Source organism: Mustela erminea, chromosome 12 (genome assembly GCF_009829155.1).
Source record: "Mustela erminea isolate mMusErm1 chromosome 12, mMusErm1.Pri, whole genome shotgun sequence".
In the NCBI taxonomy this organism is placed as follows: Eukaryota; Metazoa; Chordata; class Mammalia; order Carnivora; family Mustelidae; genus Mustela; species Mustela erminea.
The window spans coordinates 10,502,595-10,518,702 of NC_045625.1; the positions used below are offsets into that span (position 1 = coordinate 10,502,595).

The window sequence follows — 16,108 nt, forward strand, 5'->3', positions numbered from 1 at the left end:
CAAGGCTAGCAGACTCGGGCTCACAGGGGAGCCCTCGGCAGTGGGGAGTGCGTGCGGGGCGAGGGTTGTGTCCAGCCAGGCGTGGCCCGTGCTGTCACCTGGTTGTGAAGCTGCCAGCCCTGAGCCAGGTTCAACCCACAGACATGGCATTTTATGGACAGATTTCTTGCTCTCTTTTATCTCTTGTCCTGGATCCAGGGCAGGAGAAGGATGCTGTGGGGGTGTGTCTGTACTTTGGAGGCCTCTCGCCACCCCCCACCCACCCATTCCCCTGACTCTGTCCCAGTGTGGGACTCACCTCCCACCCGGGCCCCTGGGCCTCCCGGCGCCCATGCCTTGCTCACCAAGCCCTCCTCTGTGAGGGCCACCGAGGCTTCCTGAAATGCAGATGGGACCACGGCCCCCTCGGTGTCTCGCCACCATCTGTGCCTGCGCTCTCACCGCGGAGCGCACACCCGCAGGGGGACACAGTGAGGCCCTGGAGGAAAAGCCCCAGGATAAACACGCAAACACGAGCAGCTTCCGGAGGCAGTGCTGTTACTCGTGGTGGGGTGGGGGGTCCGGGGGGATGTGTGCGTGATAAACGGATTCACAGGGAAGAGAATGTAAAATGCGCATGCATTTTAAGATAAAACCCTAGACTCCTGCAGGCTCTGCGGGCTGCACCCCCCAGACCCCTCGGGGTGACATGTTCACCGTCCTCTGCCCTTAGGGAGACCTCCAGGGAGAGGTTGGAGAAGAACTGTCTTCAGCAAGAAGGTTCTGTCTTTATCTCTGCAAGTGTCAAAGCCGCCCAGTGACCAGGCCCACACAGGAGCCCACCCACCGGCCCACAGACTCGTGTGGATTACGAACCACAGCGTGCGTCTCTACGTCTCCCCCCACCCGCATCTAACCCCACTCAGCCTCTGGGGGCCAGTGGGCCTGGGCCTGCGTCTGCTTCTTGGCCCTGGCCCTCACCAGCTGGGAGACTGGGCAAGTCATACTGGGCAGAGGCTTAGCAGGTGTCTGCCAAGGTCATCTCCACTTGCCCCATGTGGTTATTAGCGGCACCCTCCCAACAGCTGCACCCGGAGGCTGCAGACTGCACACTCAGGAGCCCACCCAGGCCTCACACAGGGCTCCAAGAGCACGGCCGAGGGGTCCCTGGTCTCATCAGAAATACCAGCAACAATAATGATGAGTCAACAGATGTGTGCCCTGATCATGCGAGGCCTTGCTCTGCACACTTTACCTCTTAGCCCCTCTCATTTAAGAGACCCTGTCTCTCACGGGATAGGGTCTATTATTGTCCCATTTTACAGAACGGAAAACGGAGGCACAGGGAGGTTAAGAGATCTGCCCAGATCCGTGGCAGTGGAGCCACGACTCAGAGCCCTGGTGGCGTCTTTGTCCGAAACCACCACGCTGCCCTGCTCCCAAGCTCCCAGTGACAATCCGCTTCCTTTCCTTACACACAAGGTGGAGAACTTCCGACGTCATCTCCCCACCGAACAAGCCCCTTTCCTCAAAAATAGGGCCCGAGCTGAGTGGGCAGGGGCAGTCCCAAGGCTGGAGGGCCACAAGGGGCCATTTCCCATCACAGGGGCCTCAGGGACATGAGCCCCTGGGTCCGAGCCCTCTGGGACAGCATCACGATGACGCAGCTCTGCTGTCCATGGTACCTTTTCTGCCAACGCCCTGGAGCTCTGGTTAAGTTACTGTTCCAGGAAAGAAGTGGCCAAGGAGGATTCTGCAAGTCACAGTCTCCGAGTGTCAGAGAGGGACACTGCAAAGGGGAAGGAGGAAGGGAGAGGAAGGGTGGAGAGGAGGTGGGGGAAGACAGGCAGGGTGGGGTGGCAGGGAGCGAGGCAGGAAGGGAAGGGGGGATGTTTGGCAGGAAGGCAATGAAGGCTCTCTGAACACTTCCGGTGGGCCAGACCTTTCCCATGCATCCTGGGGCTCTTGGTAGACCCATTTTATAGATGAGGAAACAGGCTCAGAGAGAGGAAGCTCCATGTAGTGAGGCCAGTGAGCTACACAGGCGAGATTTGCTCTCAGTGACTCCAAAGCCCCTCCTGGGTCCAAGATACCCCTGCCTCTTGCTCTCTCGGGTGCTACATTTGCAGAGACGGCATTCTGTCTGTACCCCAGTGGAAGCCCAACCCCTTTGCTGGAGATTCCTGCCCCAAACTTTTTCTTAGGGGGTGTGGACGCAGAAAGACCAAGGCAGAGATTCAGAGTGCCGAGCCACGGAGCGTGGGGAAAGCCCTTCAGCACACACATGCCTCCCCGGGCAGCCCAGGGCGCTGGCAGCCTGGGCCAGGCAGCTCCTGCCAAGTCATAGAACAATGAGGTCCAGGCTGCCAAGCTCAAGTCAGGGGCCAAAAATGCATGGAATGTGAGACCCAGGCACAGGCCGCACTGAGGACCTTTCTTCCGTGGGGAACCACAGCCCTGCATTTTGGAGGCAGCACCATGAACGCCTAGTGCAGTTCCCAGCCCGGGCTCCCCACATGCGCGTGTCCCCCAGGGGCCCAGGAACCAAATCAGGATGCGCCCAAGGGTTCAGCAAGGTCTGCCGAGGAGCCCCAGTGCCCTGGCTCAAATCCTGGCCGGGCTTCATTTTGCTATGCAGTGACTCAGTTTCCTCTTCTGGAAAGTGAGATGTTCCTCTGACGATCGAGAGGACCGAATGTGTTCACAGATGAGAACTCCCTCCAGCAGAGCCTGACACACATGAATGTCCTTGGAGACTCTTTCGTCTGCACTAACCCTCACTGGGCAGCGGACGAGCGGCAGACGTGGGGCCTGGGGCTCAGAGAATGGTGGAGACTTGCCTAGGGCCACATAGCTGGTGAGCGACAGTCGGGGCTGTTGGTCCCCAGGTCAGGCTTCATCGGCCTCACTGCATGTCCTCTTTGGGACCACTCTGGAACAAATGCCTCCATCGCTAATGTGAACTGTGGCTACCTTTGCAAAGCACCATGACCCTCTCCTCGCGGCCTGGCCTTCAGCTGGAGCTCCTACTTACACGGGTCTTGGGTTTCCTTCAAGCATCCCCGGAAGGGGCTTCCTCCTGGGCTGGGTGAGGAGGCTTCTCCAAGGGCCTTTCTGTCCCCTGGATAGACTGTCACCTGGCCGTTGCCTCCCAATTTCTGGAAACTTCATCTAGAGGCGTCGTGTCCCTCCTTTCCCTACTGTGAAAATGATGCAGGTCGTGGAGGCTGGCGGCCCACAGAGGCCCTTACCCTCCCCACAAAAGACGACTTGAGACCCCAGGAAGGCTCAGGGCAGGTTTGGGGGTCTATGCATGTGAGGCTCTGTATGTTGGGGGGGGGTCTCGTGGTGATGTATTCATACACCATGTGGGGTCAAGTATTTGATCACGTTTCACTTTGTTCTCAGACCCTGAGGTGGAAACAGTGTGTCCTGCCTGCCTTTTCTTAAACGTATGTGCTCACATCTGCATGCGGTCAGGTTTCTCCCGGCGGCCACAAGGCCACATTCTCGCTGCGTCAGCTGAGGCGGGCACGTCACCTGGACGCCGCACCCCAGGCCAGTTTCCCTGAGGAAGGCCTCTCCTCTTCTCAGCCCTTCCAGAGTGGTGAGCAGCTTCACGGGTTGTTTTCCCAAAGCAGGAAACTAGTGCGGTGACTTCACAACCTCCCCCCACAGTCCTCTTTCCTCCCTGAGTAAGTGACCCTGAGTGACCCAACACGGGCACCAGGTGTGGGCACCTGGGGGTTATTTCCATTCGGCCAGTAGGCCCCTGGTGGCAGAAGCCTAGGACAGGTGCCTGCTGCCGGAGAGGAGGGGTGCCACAGGCCAGCCCGGCCCAACACACCCCTGCGGGCCCCTTCGCGAGTGGAGATCGGAGGCCCAGCAAGGAGACACTGCAGCTCCTGGAGCCCGGCCACTGGTGGGGTCAAGGCAGGACCAGCTTCGGCCTCAGACAACACCCACATGAAGCGCCTCCCCTGAGCTGAGAGATCAGAGTGGCTCCCAGGCAGCCCCAGAGGAACCGGCGCTCCCATTCTGCAGAAGAGGAAAGAGGCTTTGAGGAGAAACGGGACTTGCCAGAGTCTACGTGTCGGAGAACGCTGCCCTTTACACTTGCTTCCTGGACCAGCAAGGCTGTGAGCCCCCAAAGAAACCCGACTTCATGTCCGAGTGCAAGGGCCTGGGGCCGGAAGGAACATCCTGCACACGCAGACGGGTTGGCAGGGAGGGCAGGACATCAGCGCCCCCCACCCCCCAACTAACGCGGCACATGCTGTGTACTCAGCAGGCACACGCCAAGTGCTGCGCATACCTCATTTGCTCGTGGGCACGCTAGGTGGGGGCCGCTAAGATCCACCTGGTGTAGAAGAGGATACAGAAGTTCAGACTGGTTAGGGATGGGCCCCAGGTCACACAGCAGGCCATGGGGAGGACTAACACTTGGAACCGAGTCTGCCGGACTCCCCTAGTCCATACTGCCTTGGAAGAGAGAACGAATGAATGAATTCCAGTCCAGAGGTTTGGCTCCAGCTGCTGTGTCCTCCCGCTACCCCAGCCCCACTTCTCTTCTGGTCTTGGGATAAGCAGACGTTACCCATTCATCATTTGACAGGAAGCAGCCAGATCTCGGGCCAGAGTCACGGGGGCCTGGGAGCCATAGGGGATAAGCCACAGACGGCGTCTGGTTTCCTGACTGGTCCTGGGTCCCCTCGCTCCCCACCCCCAAAGCCAAACATGCTGCTTGGATGTCTAAGCTTCAGGACCTGCAGGAGCCTGTCTTCTCTAAGACCTGGGGCCATGACCAGCCTCTTCACAGGGAGGGTCTTGCAGAACCCGGGGCCGCTGATCTCCTGCTTGCTAAGCCAACCTCCAGCCCATGGCAGGAAGGCTCCCCTCTCCCCCAGTCCCTAATACACCCGTCGCAATCTGCAGCTCCCGCCCGAAGGTCCCCAAGACAAGACCCGTAGGCCTGCACAAGGCATTCCAAGTTCTACCCAGCTGGCCTGGGCCTGCCTCCTACCTTTCCCAACTCTTCCACTCCAACCCCAGGCCCCTGAGCAGAGGGGCGTCCCCTTCCCAACCACACACACCCACGGGGATCCTAGGATGGTCACAGGCAAAGTCACACACGTACAGCAGGACCAGATCCTGGGTCCTACTGAGGATCGACACCTCCTGTGGGTTCCCGGGCAAGTCGCGCCTTGTCTGTCTCTATCCATAAAGAAGAAACAGTCGGACCCCAAAGAGTGGGTGTGCAGGGGCAGCTGGGGACTACGCAGGCCCCTCTTCCCCCTCTACTGGTGTCCACACAGCAGAGTCCTTCCCTAAGCCCACCGTATGGGCACCAACTGGTTCCTAGGCCACCCTCTCTTCCTGCTCTGCAGGCCTTCGGAACAGGAGCCAACATCTGCCGTCATCTTGAAACCACAGGTCCCTAGCCCGGGGCCTGGATGCACACACTTCGGACCAGTCAGGGATAGAGGGTCGGCGGTTCCTGCCCTGCGTCTGGAGCCCTAGGCAAGGAGCACACGCCCTCCTGTGTGTGGTTCCCACTGTCTGAGCTCTGGCAGAAGTCACCAAGCCATTCAAAACACACCTCCCCTCCCACGGCACGGCTGCCCAGAGCCTTTTTAAAATTGAGAAGGTCCCTAAGCACCTTTCATTTCCTCCTACTAGGATAATAAAACTCAATTCTGGAAGAAAAAAAAAATGTAGGCGCTGTAAACATCTCATCTTTCAGGAAAGGAGCAACAAGGCCGTTGGTTTATGTCCAGGAAGGTCTCTGGTTCCGGGACCCGGTGAAGGCCATGCTTCATCCCACCCACTTGGAAGAGGAAGATATCCGGCACTTTCTAAGTGCCAAGGAGTTAAAAGGCCGCGCCTCCGCACAGCCCTGCGGGGATGTCTGCAACAACCCTGTCTTACAGAAGAAGAAATCAAGGCACAGATAAGGGGCCCGCCGAGCCCCTGGCTCTAGCAGATGGCAAGCCCTGTGTTTAAACCCAGGCCTAACTCTCTCTAAAGTCTGGGTTTTCATCTCACGTGCTTGGGGCAAGCCCTGCAGACTGGAGCCAGAAGAAGGTGGGATCTCGGCCTGCTGGGAATGTCACACCCTTTAGGCAGTGCCCCCGTGCTGAGGACCCCTTGCCCTCCGATAAATGAACTCATTCTATCCTCCAGGCCTTAGCAGACTCTACCCCCCTCCCCGGAATGAAGTGCCTCTGGCAAATCCGGCTCCTTCTTCAGAGCTGGAGCGGGGGTACCTCCTCCAAGCAGTCTTCCTGGACTCCCCCGGTCAGTGACTCCCTGGCTCCACAGTGTTTGTACCCGTGTTGTCACTGCCTGCTCATGTTTTTCTCTCGCCAACCGGAGATTTCCGCGAAGGCAGAGACCAAGCCACTCACCTTTGTGGCTCCAGCAGGCCACAAAGGGAGGGCCAGGTTAAAGGCTGCTGACCCGGTCTGTAAACACCAGAGGCCAGGAAGGAAAAGCCTGGAGCCCCAGGTCGGCTCATTCCGGGGGCCACAGGGAACGGGCAGTTTCAGGGAGAAATTCCTCTACCCCCCGCCATCCTGTCCCAGACCGTGGCTTCAGCCCTGACAACCAGTAACGGAAGGAGGAAACCCAGCGGGGCAGTCCCCAGCCTCAGAGTTCGTAAGAAGTTGGTGCCAGGCCCCAGGAGAACGACCATAATCCCAGAGACGGCAGTTTCTGGTGGGAGAGTCTTGCGGAGAACTCACCACTCAGACATCAGAAATGAGCCCAGGCAGCCAAAACTCATCCCAGAAGGGGAAAAAAATGGCTTTTTCTGCTTCCCTTGTAACCTCAGGCGTTCTGGCAAAGCCTGTGATCACTCAGTGTGAAGCCCCTGGTTGGCAATGGTCCTCACCTCCCACCTGGGCGGCGACAAAGGTCATGCCAGGCCGAGGGCGCTCACCCGCCGGCAGCCCCCACCTGGCCGACAATCGAGAGGGGCGGTGGTGGCAGAGGCTCGGCCAGGCCAGGTTCCCCAGGAGCCCAGGCTCCAGAAGTCTCTCCCAAAGGCCTCCCTGCCACTGGCCAGGCGCACCCTCAGGGCAAGGGTGGTGGCCCCAGGCGGCAGGAAAGAGTGAGGGGTTCCCCGTGGCCAGGGGCAGGGCAAAGGCCAGTACCTTGCAAAGTGGCTCCTGAAGGGCTCAGGAGGAGGGCTGCTCAGCTCAGATGGAGGGTAGATGTGTGGTACAGCGGCCTCTGGGGACCTGGGCGGCCTCGCTGTGCCAGGGCGGCTGAAGGAAGAGGGGCTGGCCCTGTCTCGGTACGGGACTTCCCCTGCCCAAGACTCCCATCCCCAGCCACTGCCAAAAGGAAACTCCCCCACCACGCGCTGCTCCAAAAATAGCTCCGCTGTCACCTCTGTGGTGACTGGAACTTGTCATAGCCGCCAGGGAGCCCGCTGCTCCCCAGGGACAGGCATCTGATGGCCGTGGCCACCAGTCTAGGAGAAAACACTGTGTGCCCCACACCGGCAGGCTCGGACCGCCATCAGTCCTGCTCCCCCATTTTACCTCCCAGGAAACTGAGGCTGGAGGACTAGCGACTTGCTAGGGCCGTGAGCCCAGCCGTGGCAGCACCTGGCCGGGCCCCAGTCTCCCTAACCCATCCCAGGCAAAGCTTGCTCTGCAGGCTCTTTATGAAGGCCTCGCCCCCAACCCAGAACCAGGCACCCTGACAGCAGACGACAGGACTAAACCAGCCTGGGCTTCGGGAGTGCCGAGGTACCCTTCCCGTGTCCCTTGGACTGCAGCCCCACCCATCCCTAATGGGGCCCACCAAGTGCTAAGAAGTATAAAAGTCCTTGCTGTCCCTTTAAAAGCCTCACCCTCTCTAGTCTCTTCCTTTGTAAGGGGGGCCAAATATATCTGTTGCCTACAGGCGAGAGCTCTGGTAGGCGGCCACCGTGGGTTTTGAGTCCTGGCTCTGCCATGTCCCAGCAGATATCAGTATTACATTCTTATTCGGGCCCCATACCCTCTGAACAAGACCACGGATCCAGGAACCAGGACTCGGGGTGTTCCTAACTTCCCTCCCTCCATAGGTCTTCCCAGCTGCTGTCTGTGCAGGGCCTGGGCTGATGGTCACTCAAAACCCCCTTGCTCGCCTCTGCAGGAGAGAACCCCCGAACCCAGAAACAGATTCAGAAAGCAGAAAAGAACATGAAACGTGCCCGCTGGAAAAGGACGGCCGGATTCTCACTTTGGGCCAGGCGAGGTCCTGGACAGCTGCTTACACCAGGGAGAGGCTGAGCTGGCGTACGTGAATGGGCACGTTCAGAAGTAGAGGGGAACAGCACTCTGCAGCGGGCTCAGAGCCGGGGACCTGCGCGTATATGGGAGGAAGCGGGAAGGCTCCAGGCTGGCCCCAACCCTCGGTCTCCCGTCTCCGAGAAGCACTCCCGCGGCGGACACCTGCCTCCCTCCTCCAGAATGAGAGCCACCTCCACCGTAGGCACCACCTCCCCCCCGTGCCCCATCTGCAGCCCGAGCGCTGGGACTGACACAGGCATATGGCAGCTGAGGCCCCAGAGGACACACCGAGCCGGATCCTGGCACTGCAGCTCGGCCACCTGCCAACATACCTTCCCCGCTGGCCGGGCCCAACTGTCGGGCATATGCCAGGTGCTGGCCCCCTGGGTGGCTGCTGCTGGGCCCAGGCCAGCCTTCCCCAGGCCTGTGGGCTAGGGCCCCCACCCAGGCCCTGGTACATGCCACACGCCTCAAGGACAGTCCTCCATGACCCAACTATGTGGGTGTCATCAGCCTTGACTCGAGAGGAAGCTCCCGACGGGCCAGGTCAGGCCCCCGAGTTGGGCACCTTCTGTCTAAACCTTGTTTTTCTTCCGCTTCTGGGCTCCTGTCTCCTGGAGAGGAATTCTCCCCAGGGCAGGGACCTGCCTCTAGGGGCTCCTGTGCTCCTGCCACTGGGGACACAGCACGGCACCCAGGGAAAACAGATCCACGCTGGGTGAGCCAACCCCGGGGAGCCTTCCTCTTCCTCCTGGGCCTGGGGAGGATGGTGAGGGCAAGAAATTTCCAGAAGTCTAAGTCAGCTCTACTCAGCCTACACGCCCTCCCGCATTCATGGTCACTGCTGGTCACTGCCCAGCTATCCACCCTGGACATGGACGAGAGGATAGAGCGGCGCAGAGGGGCTTGGACAGGTACCCCTACCCCTCCACCCACTGCGGGGCTCTTGGAGCCTCCAGAGCCAGCATGCGCCTCCAGCACCATCCCCACGAGGCCAAGCCCCGCTTCTCCGTCCAGTCCCGCCACCTGGTGTGGGGACCAGAGCAAAGTGCTTCTCTGGGTTGCAAAACCACAGAGGGGGCCATTGCTTCTAATCTGAGCTAATCGAGGCGGCTTCAGGGAGGTGGTGGCACTGGGTTCGGCTGGGACCAAGCAGCCAGGCTGCAAGGAGGCAGAGAGGCAGCCCAGCACAGGCTCTGGAGTCAGAGAGCCTGAAGTTCAAATCCTGCACTGCCTTGGTCCACATGAGCTCCTCAGGGCAAGTCCCAAAGTCACCTCTTTGCTGTTCCCTCTTCTGCAAACAGGGGGCCAGGTAGGACCCACCTCTTAGGGCTGTTAAGCAAGGACTCACAGGCAAAACACCAGCCTAGGACCACCAGGACCCAGGTATACACCAGAGCTCAGTAAACGTGGCCACAGCTACTATTATGATTACGGTTATCCTCGTAAAAACCATGCTCATTCAACAGCAAGTATTTCTGGCAGCCCTCTCTGCAAACCGACTGTTCACAAAAAGACAGGGCGGGGAGGGGGGCTCCCATCTCATGGCCAGCTGGACCCCTGGGCCTGCGGATGTGGTAGGAGGCACCCATGGCCTCTGGAGGAACCCCCCCCCCCCCCACCTCAGAAGGTTGGGAGAGGCCCCACGGGCTCCCTGGCATTCTCTCGGAGGCGGGGAAGTGACGGCAAAGCATTTCACAAAGTCACCAAGACGAGGAATCTGAGCCATCCCCCTCCCCCAGCTGCCTCAGTGAAATAAATCTTGGCTGGCGGCTGGTGAGAGACCCTATATATTTATGTGACGATCGTGCCTCATGATCACAGGGCTCGAGGTTTCGGAAGGCGGCGTGTGGCAGGGACGCCGGTGGTCCTAGGAGACTCACTATTTTCCAGCGACTTTTATTGTCCATTACATCCTGGCGTTTACAGGGCTCTGCTCCGGGCCCGGCAGGAACACCGCACACGGTAGGGCTGGCAGGCCTTACTACTCCAGGCGCCGTGTCTGCGGGTCTCATGATCCTGCCCAAGTCTCTGTGTGACACGGAGAACCCAAGACGTTCCGCGGCGCCGGTGGGACAGGACTGGGGATGTGCCGGGAGGCACACATATCCCCACCCCAGCCATTTGCCTGCTTCCAGTCTGCTGTCCCAGGCCGGGGGCCACTGCTAAGGCTGCGGTCTTCCTTGGGCTTGCAAAGGGGGGTCGGGGGGAGACACACACTGGAGTCGCTGCTGGCTCAGAAGGGCTGTGTGCGACATTCTCAGGGATTTTGTGAGACAGTCCGTGTCACTCTGGTCGCTTGAAATCAAACACGGGAGGAAGATTTACACCATGGAATTTGGCAAATACTACGAGTCCAGGCTTTGGACAAGTCCCTCCCTCCACCGCCTTCCAGGGAACCATTTATTAAAGACTTAACAGCACATCCGGGGAGGGGGTGACCCAGTGGGCCACTTGGGGACACATGAATGTCAGAGTCAAGTGTGAACCCTAACTTCCTCAACCACTGGCCATGTGATGTCAGGTAAGTTATTTCAAGCTTTGAGCCTCAGTTTTCTTATCTGTAAAATGGGGACATACCTAAATTCCCAGGGCCATCATGAAGCTCAGAGGACCTTATGGAAAACTCCCTGTGTGGGGCCTGATTTGTATCAGATGCTTAATAAATAACTTTTGTCACCTATTCATTCAACAATCGCTTGTCCCCCTCCCCACCACCCTGGCTCCCATGGGCCAGCACTTACTCTACAGCTGGCACTGGCTGAGAGAAAGGGACATATAAATGCCCCAGTGGGTGCAAATATTCTTCCCATCTGGACAGTTCTTGAATATCTGCAAAGGGATTGATACTTACACCATCTTAGAAAGCAATGTGACAACCTTCCAAGATGGGCAGAGCAGCATTTTTGAGATGGGGGCTCAAGGGTGGGCATTCCTTGCCCGAGGCCACTGTCAGGGGGTAGCAAGGTGGGGCTCAGCCCTGAATCCCTACCTCCTGCTCTAGGCCCAGCATGGCACCCATCTCTGAATTCCTAAGCCCAGGTGGACTGGGCCCCTGATGGTGCCAGGCTGAGCTCAGAGGCCACACGGAGAGGACAGGAGGACTAGGGGGTGAGGCCAGGTCCTCCAGTCCAGCAACCTGGCTGCTAGTCTTGGTTCCATGGCCTCTTTCCTCCAGGCCCTCCCCTTCCGGGCCCTAGGCTCCCCCTTAAAAGGCTGGGAGGGCTCCAGTTGGGATGCTGCTGGCCCTCCCAGGCCAGCATCTGTCTCCAGGTTTCCTGGCTTGGCCAAGGAAGAGGCCTCAGGAGTATCATCAGCTCCCATGCTCCAGCTGGCTCCGTGGTAAGCCAGGGCCTTGGGGGTGGAAAGGAGAAGGGGAATGAGAAGAGGCAGGACCCCGATCCAGCTACACTGGGCTGGAGATCTCACACCCTGCTGGGCAGAGCTCATCGACCCATTTCACAGATGAGAAGAGTTAAGCTCAGGGGCCTGACCTTAGGCTGGCAGCACCCAGGGCCCACAGCTGGGGTCCCCGGCAGAGATCAGGAAGCCACCAAGCCCCTCAGTTCTGACACCCTCGGGGCCCACAGATGGGATGCTCCTGGCCACCCTGGGCTCAACCCAGAGCGGCTGGGGAACCATTCTGCTGAAATAGAAAAGTGAGAAAAATGCAAGCAATTCAGATGATTCAAGTAACCTTTGAAACTAGGAGGGGGGCGGAAGTGGGTGGCATTTCTGGTGGATTTCACCTCACTTCCTAGAAGGATGCGTCACCGGCTTTTGCTTAGTCAGTGCTCACACGACCGTCAACACGATGGCCCCAGGGTGGCACCTCCTAGCTAACGTGTCCCCGGAGCCATCATAGGCTGGCAGGTGGGCTGTCGGCCCGTCAAGGGAGGGAACGTTTCCATTTCACAGATGGGGAAACTGGGGCCCGGGGTTGGTGGGTGGATGGGCTCAGGGACACACAGTAGGGATCGAAGCCTTCAAACTCCTTTACCAAAAGCTGACTTTTTCTATTTGGGGAGACAGGAAAGGAGAAACCCTCTGGAACTTTAAAAGGAAAAAAAAAAAAGGAGAGAAGAAAGGACTCACAGGCAAACAGAACTGCAGCAAGGCCCTCAGCCAGCCCAAAGAGGTTTCTGAAACTCTGTGCAGTCTGAATTTTTTTGCGGGCTGAAGGGTCACGCGATTTCCTTTGCAGAAGGCAGAGTTGAAGAAGTCTGACTGAGGGCGAAGGGGGAGGAGGGACGCGTCCACGAGACTAGAAGTCATGAGCTTCAGCCTGGCTGCCCCAGTGCCCGGCTGGGTGACCACAGATAAGTCCTTTGTCCTCTCCGGGCCTCGGTTTACCCTTATTTGTCAAGCCTTGTTCTAATGCACTTAAGTGATGTCAGTCTCCTCACCCCTCACGCGGTGTTATCATCTGTATTTACAGGAGGGGTAAACTGAGGCATATGATGATCAGGCCCGCTGTGCTGGTAGAAGGGCTGGGATCTGGAGCGAAGTGGTATGGGTCCAGAGCCCGCTCTCCCGACCACAAGGCCCTTCTAGCTCATCTCCAGAAATCCCACTTTCAGGGGCTTTGCGTCTGGGGCTGGGCTGCCAGCAGGCCTGTTTCTGGAAACACTGGGATGTCCTCCACAGTCTCGGCTGCTGCTCTGCGCTGCTGTCTTTTCCGTGACCTCTGATTTCTTCTGTTTGCTCGGCAGACTTGAGAGCCACAGCCATCGGCCCATCTCTCTTTGAGCCTCACTGGGTGCCGGGAGTCCGAGCCGGAGTGGACGGCCCCACTCTGATGTCCATTTTGGAGTTTTCCATGCAGGTCGGCGTCTGGGACCGCAGGAGGGAGACTGCCATTCAGGCGTCCAAGAAAGAGGGAAAAAAACATCTATTCATAGCCAGACAGAGCCCGCTCTGTGGAAACGACACGACTGACGCGACAGGCAGCCCAGCTGTGTAAGAGATTCCCGAAAAGCCTGACCTGGGAACATCCACGTGGAAGGCTCAAAGGCTTGGGTGGCCACCAAGCTTATAAAATGTGCCTGCAGTCTCAACCGTGAAATTCCTGAGGGAATAAGGTTCTGACCCAAAACCTGTCTTCCAAAACAAAATTCTTGAGACAGCAGACATTTCTTGGCTTAAGCAAGCAGGCTGCGGATCTGTTTCGCCCCGTCTCTAGAGTCACGGATACTCGTGCCAAGAACAGCCACCGTATCATGTGCTCCTGCCCCAGGCCACACACTGTGCCCCGTACTCGGGGTCCACTTGTTCATTCCCACGAGGAATTACTATCTCCATCCTGCAGATCTGGAGACTGAGGCTCAGAGAGGGGCAAGTTTATTCTGCTGGATGATAACAGAGGTGAAGGCTGGAAACCAGGTGCCAGCCTGGAGCACAGGACCCCTGCAGAACCTGCGGTGTACGTCCTCAGGACAAGCCCTGCCCAGAAGTGCAGAGAGAGAGCTGGGGAAGGGGGACAGGTGCATACATTCTTCCCTCCACTGGTCTGGGGAGAATTCTCACAGAGGGACAGGTGGGGAAGGGTTGGCCTGACTGCGGTTAAAATAACTCCATCAAGGCTGCCTCGGTCCTGCCCTTTCAAACACACCCAGATCGATTAACTGGGAATGTTGTGCTGAGCACCCAGAAAATTCCCCATGCTCCGTGCATATCCTCCAATCACAGCATGGCCATTTGGCACACATGTGCAGTCGCTGCCCTGCTCCTGCTCTGTTTCTGGGAGCAGGAGGAACTCACTTCAGAGTGCATGTCTCACCAGAGACCTCAGAAAGACCCCAGGGAACCCACCAGTCCACATCCTCTATCTCAGAGACAGGAAACTAAGGCCCGGAGCTGAGAAGTGATGTGTCCAAGGACATTTAATCATCTATCCACTCAATTTTTCAAACACCTACTCGGACCAGCCTCTGTCTTCAATGGGGCTCCTCACTTAGAGACGGAGTCCCAAATCAGCACCCAGGGTGATCACTGCTTGGTACGCCCAGGGTGTGGAAACACAGCAAAAGGGATGTGCAATCCGTCTGGCCTGTGTCAGAACAGGAAGCAGCTCTGAGCAGAGGAGCAGGGGGAGGGCATGCCAGGCGGGGGCGGCAGCAGGTGCAGAGGCCTGAAGGCTGGCATGCCCAGCATCGGTTGTGGGACAGAGAGGGCAGCTCAGCAGCACCGACGAGGAGCAGCAAACCTCTGCACGTGGGGCTGGTACGGGCTGCTAAGGCAGACTCCCCTTCCAGTGCTCTTCCGCACACTCTGCCTCCCACAGTGCCAAGCCCAGGTCTAAATTTACTGAACGCATCATGGGTAGACAGAGCCCCAGATATAGCATCTTTTCTCCCCCCAAAGCTACCTGCACCGCACTTGACCTCCCCACGCCTGCCCCGGTCAGCTCAGGTAACCATGTTGACCCACGGAAGGAAGGAAATGCCTACACAACCTCCCTCTCAAGGGACTACACAGGGACCATGTCGCAAGAGTGCTGTGAAGTTTACATTCCAGGCTCCAAGCCACTTTCTCTTATCTGGCTTGTATTTACTGAGCACCTAGTGTGCACCAGGCTCTGAGCTAGGCACTGGAGGGATTCACGAAAGGGTGGTACAACCACTAAGCCACAGCCTCATCTTTTCAGGCTAGCATCACTGCTTGGATTTCACAGGAGGGGAGCCGCAAGGCTCAGACGGGCCCTGGGACTTGCTCAAGCAAGATCACTGTCTAGGAGGTGTCAGGGCTGGGACGCTAACCCAGAAACGTCTGACCACAGAGCCTTTTTGCCAAAATAGATAAGGGTCCCTGGAGGAAGAGAAGAGCCTAGATCCTTCCTGCCTGACACACAGGCAGGCAGCCTTTTATCCCCAGAGCAGGCTCTCTGTGCTTGTGGTACTTCCCAGAACGGTGGGGCCCTGGCATTCCGGGAGGGGTCCCACTCCAGGCAGGAGAGCAGACAGGGCTGGTGGCCGGTGCCGAGCCCTGAAGGGCTCTCGGCTCTGCGGGGTCCTAGCTGGGGCCACCAAAAGACTAAATGCTGATAGCATGTCTTTCAAGAGGCTCAAGTGGGCTGAGCCACTTATCATTGGCCCCTGCATTAAAGGATATAAACAAGTGTAGGGCACAGAGCGCAGACTTGGAATCAGAGCACAGGGTGGCTAGGTCACCTCCCCTGAGTTACATGACCTGGCCCCGGCTGTGGTGCCACCTCTCCCTCCCTGGACCTGGGTCCTTGTGTGTACCAGCCTCCTCCTGCAGGAATGTCAGCGGGGACCCCGGGACCCTGCAATCACGACAGTCCCTCTTGGGAATCCTGTTTTAACGCAAACAGCCGCCAAATCTTCAAAGCACTAACACTCGGCGGTGCCCGCTGCAGACAGGCCTTCCTCCTCCCCCGCCCTCAGGCCGCTGTCCCGGTGTCCCCGCAAAACTCAGGTCTACCTGGAACCTGGGATTGTGGCCTTATTTGGGAATCGGCTCTTTGCAGATATAATCAAGTGAAGAGGACATCACGCCGATTCGGGTGACCCGAGTCTAAGGACTGGTGTCTTCATAAGCGGACAGACATGCAGGAAGAAGGCCTTGTGATGGCAGAGCCTGGAGTCCTGCGTCTACAAACGGAAGGACACCAAGCCTTGCCCGCCGCCGCCAGAAGCGAGGAGAGAGGCGCGAATCACGCCTTCCCTTGGAGCCTCCAGAAGGATCCGAACCGGCCAACACCTTGATTTGTAAGTCGTCCAGTTTGTGGAAACGAACATGAGCACGCTCCTGCCCCACCTCAAGCACGGCCGGTGCGCACAGACCGCCAGCGTCACGGGGTCCCCAGGCACTGTGGGCTTCGT

General features: G+C 58.3%; 1 protein-coding gene across 2 annotated transcripts in view; it reads right to left on the bottom strand.

Annotated features, from left to right (window-relative positions):
• Positions 1-16,108, bottom strand: part of NEK6 (NIMA related kinase 6) — a 79,988-nt gene that overhangs the window by 44,073 nt on the left and 19,807 nt on the right. The window contains exon 1 of one of the 2 annotated variants that reach the window (XM_032308759.1): positions 7,134-7,331. The exons of the other annotated variant lie outside the window; for it this stretch is intronic. The gene's annotated coding sequence lies outside the window, so the exon portion shown is untranslated. Of the gene's footprint in view, positions 1-7,133; positions 7,332-16,108 lie in introns of those variants that run through there. 2 annotated transcript variants of the gene reach the window in all.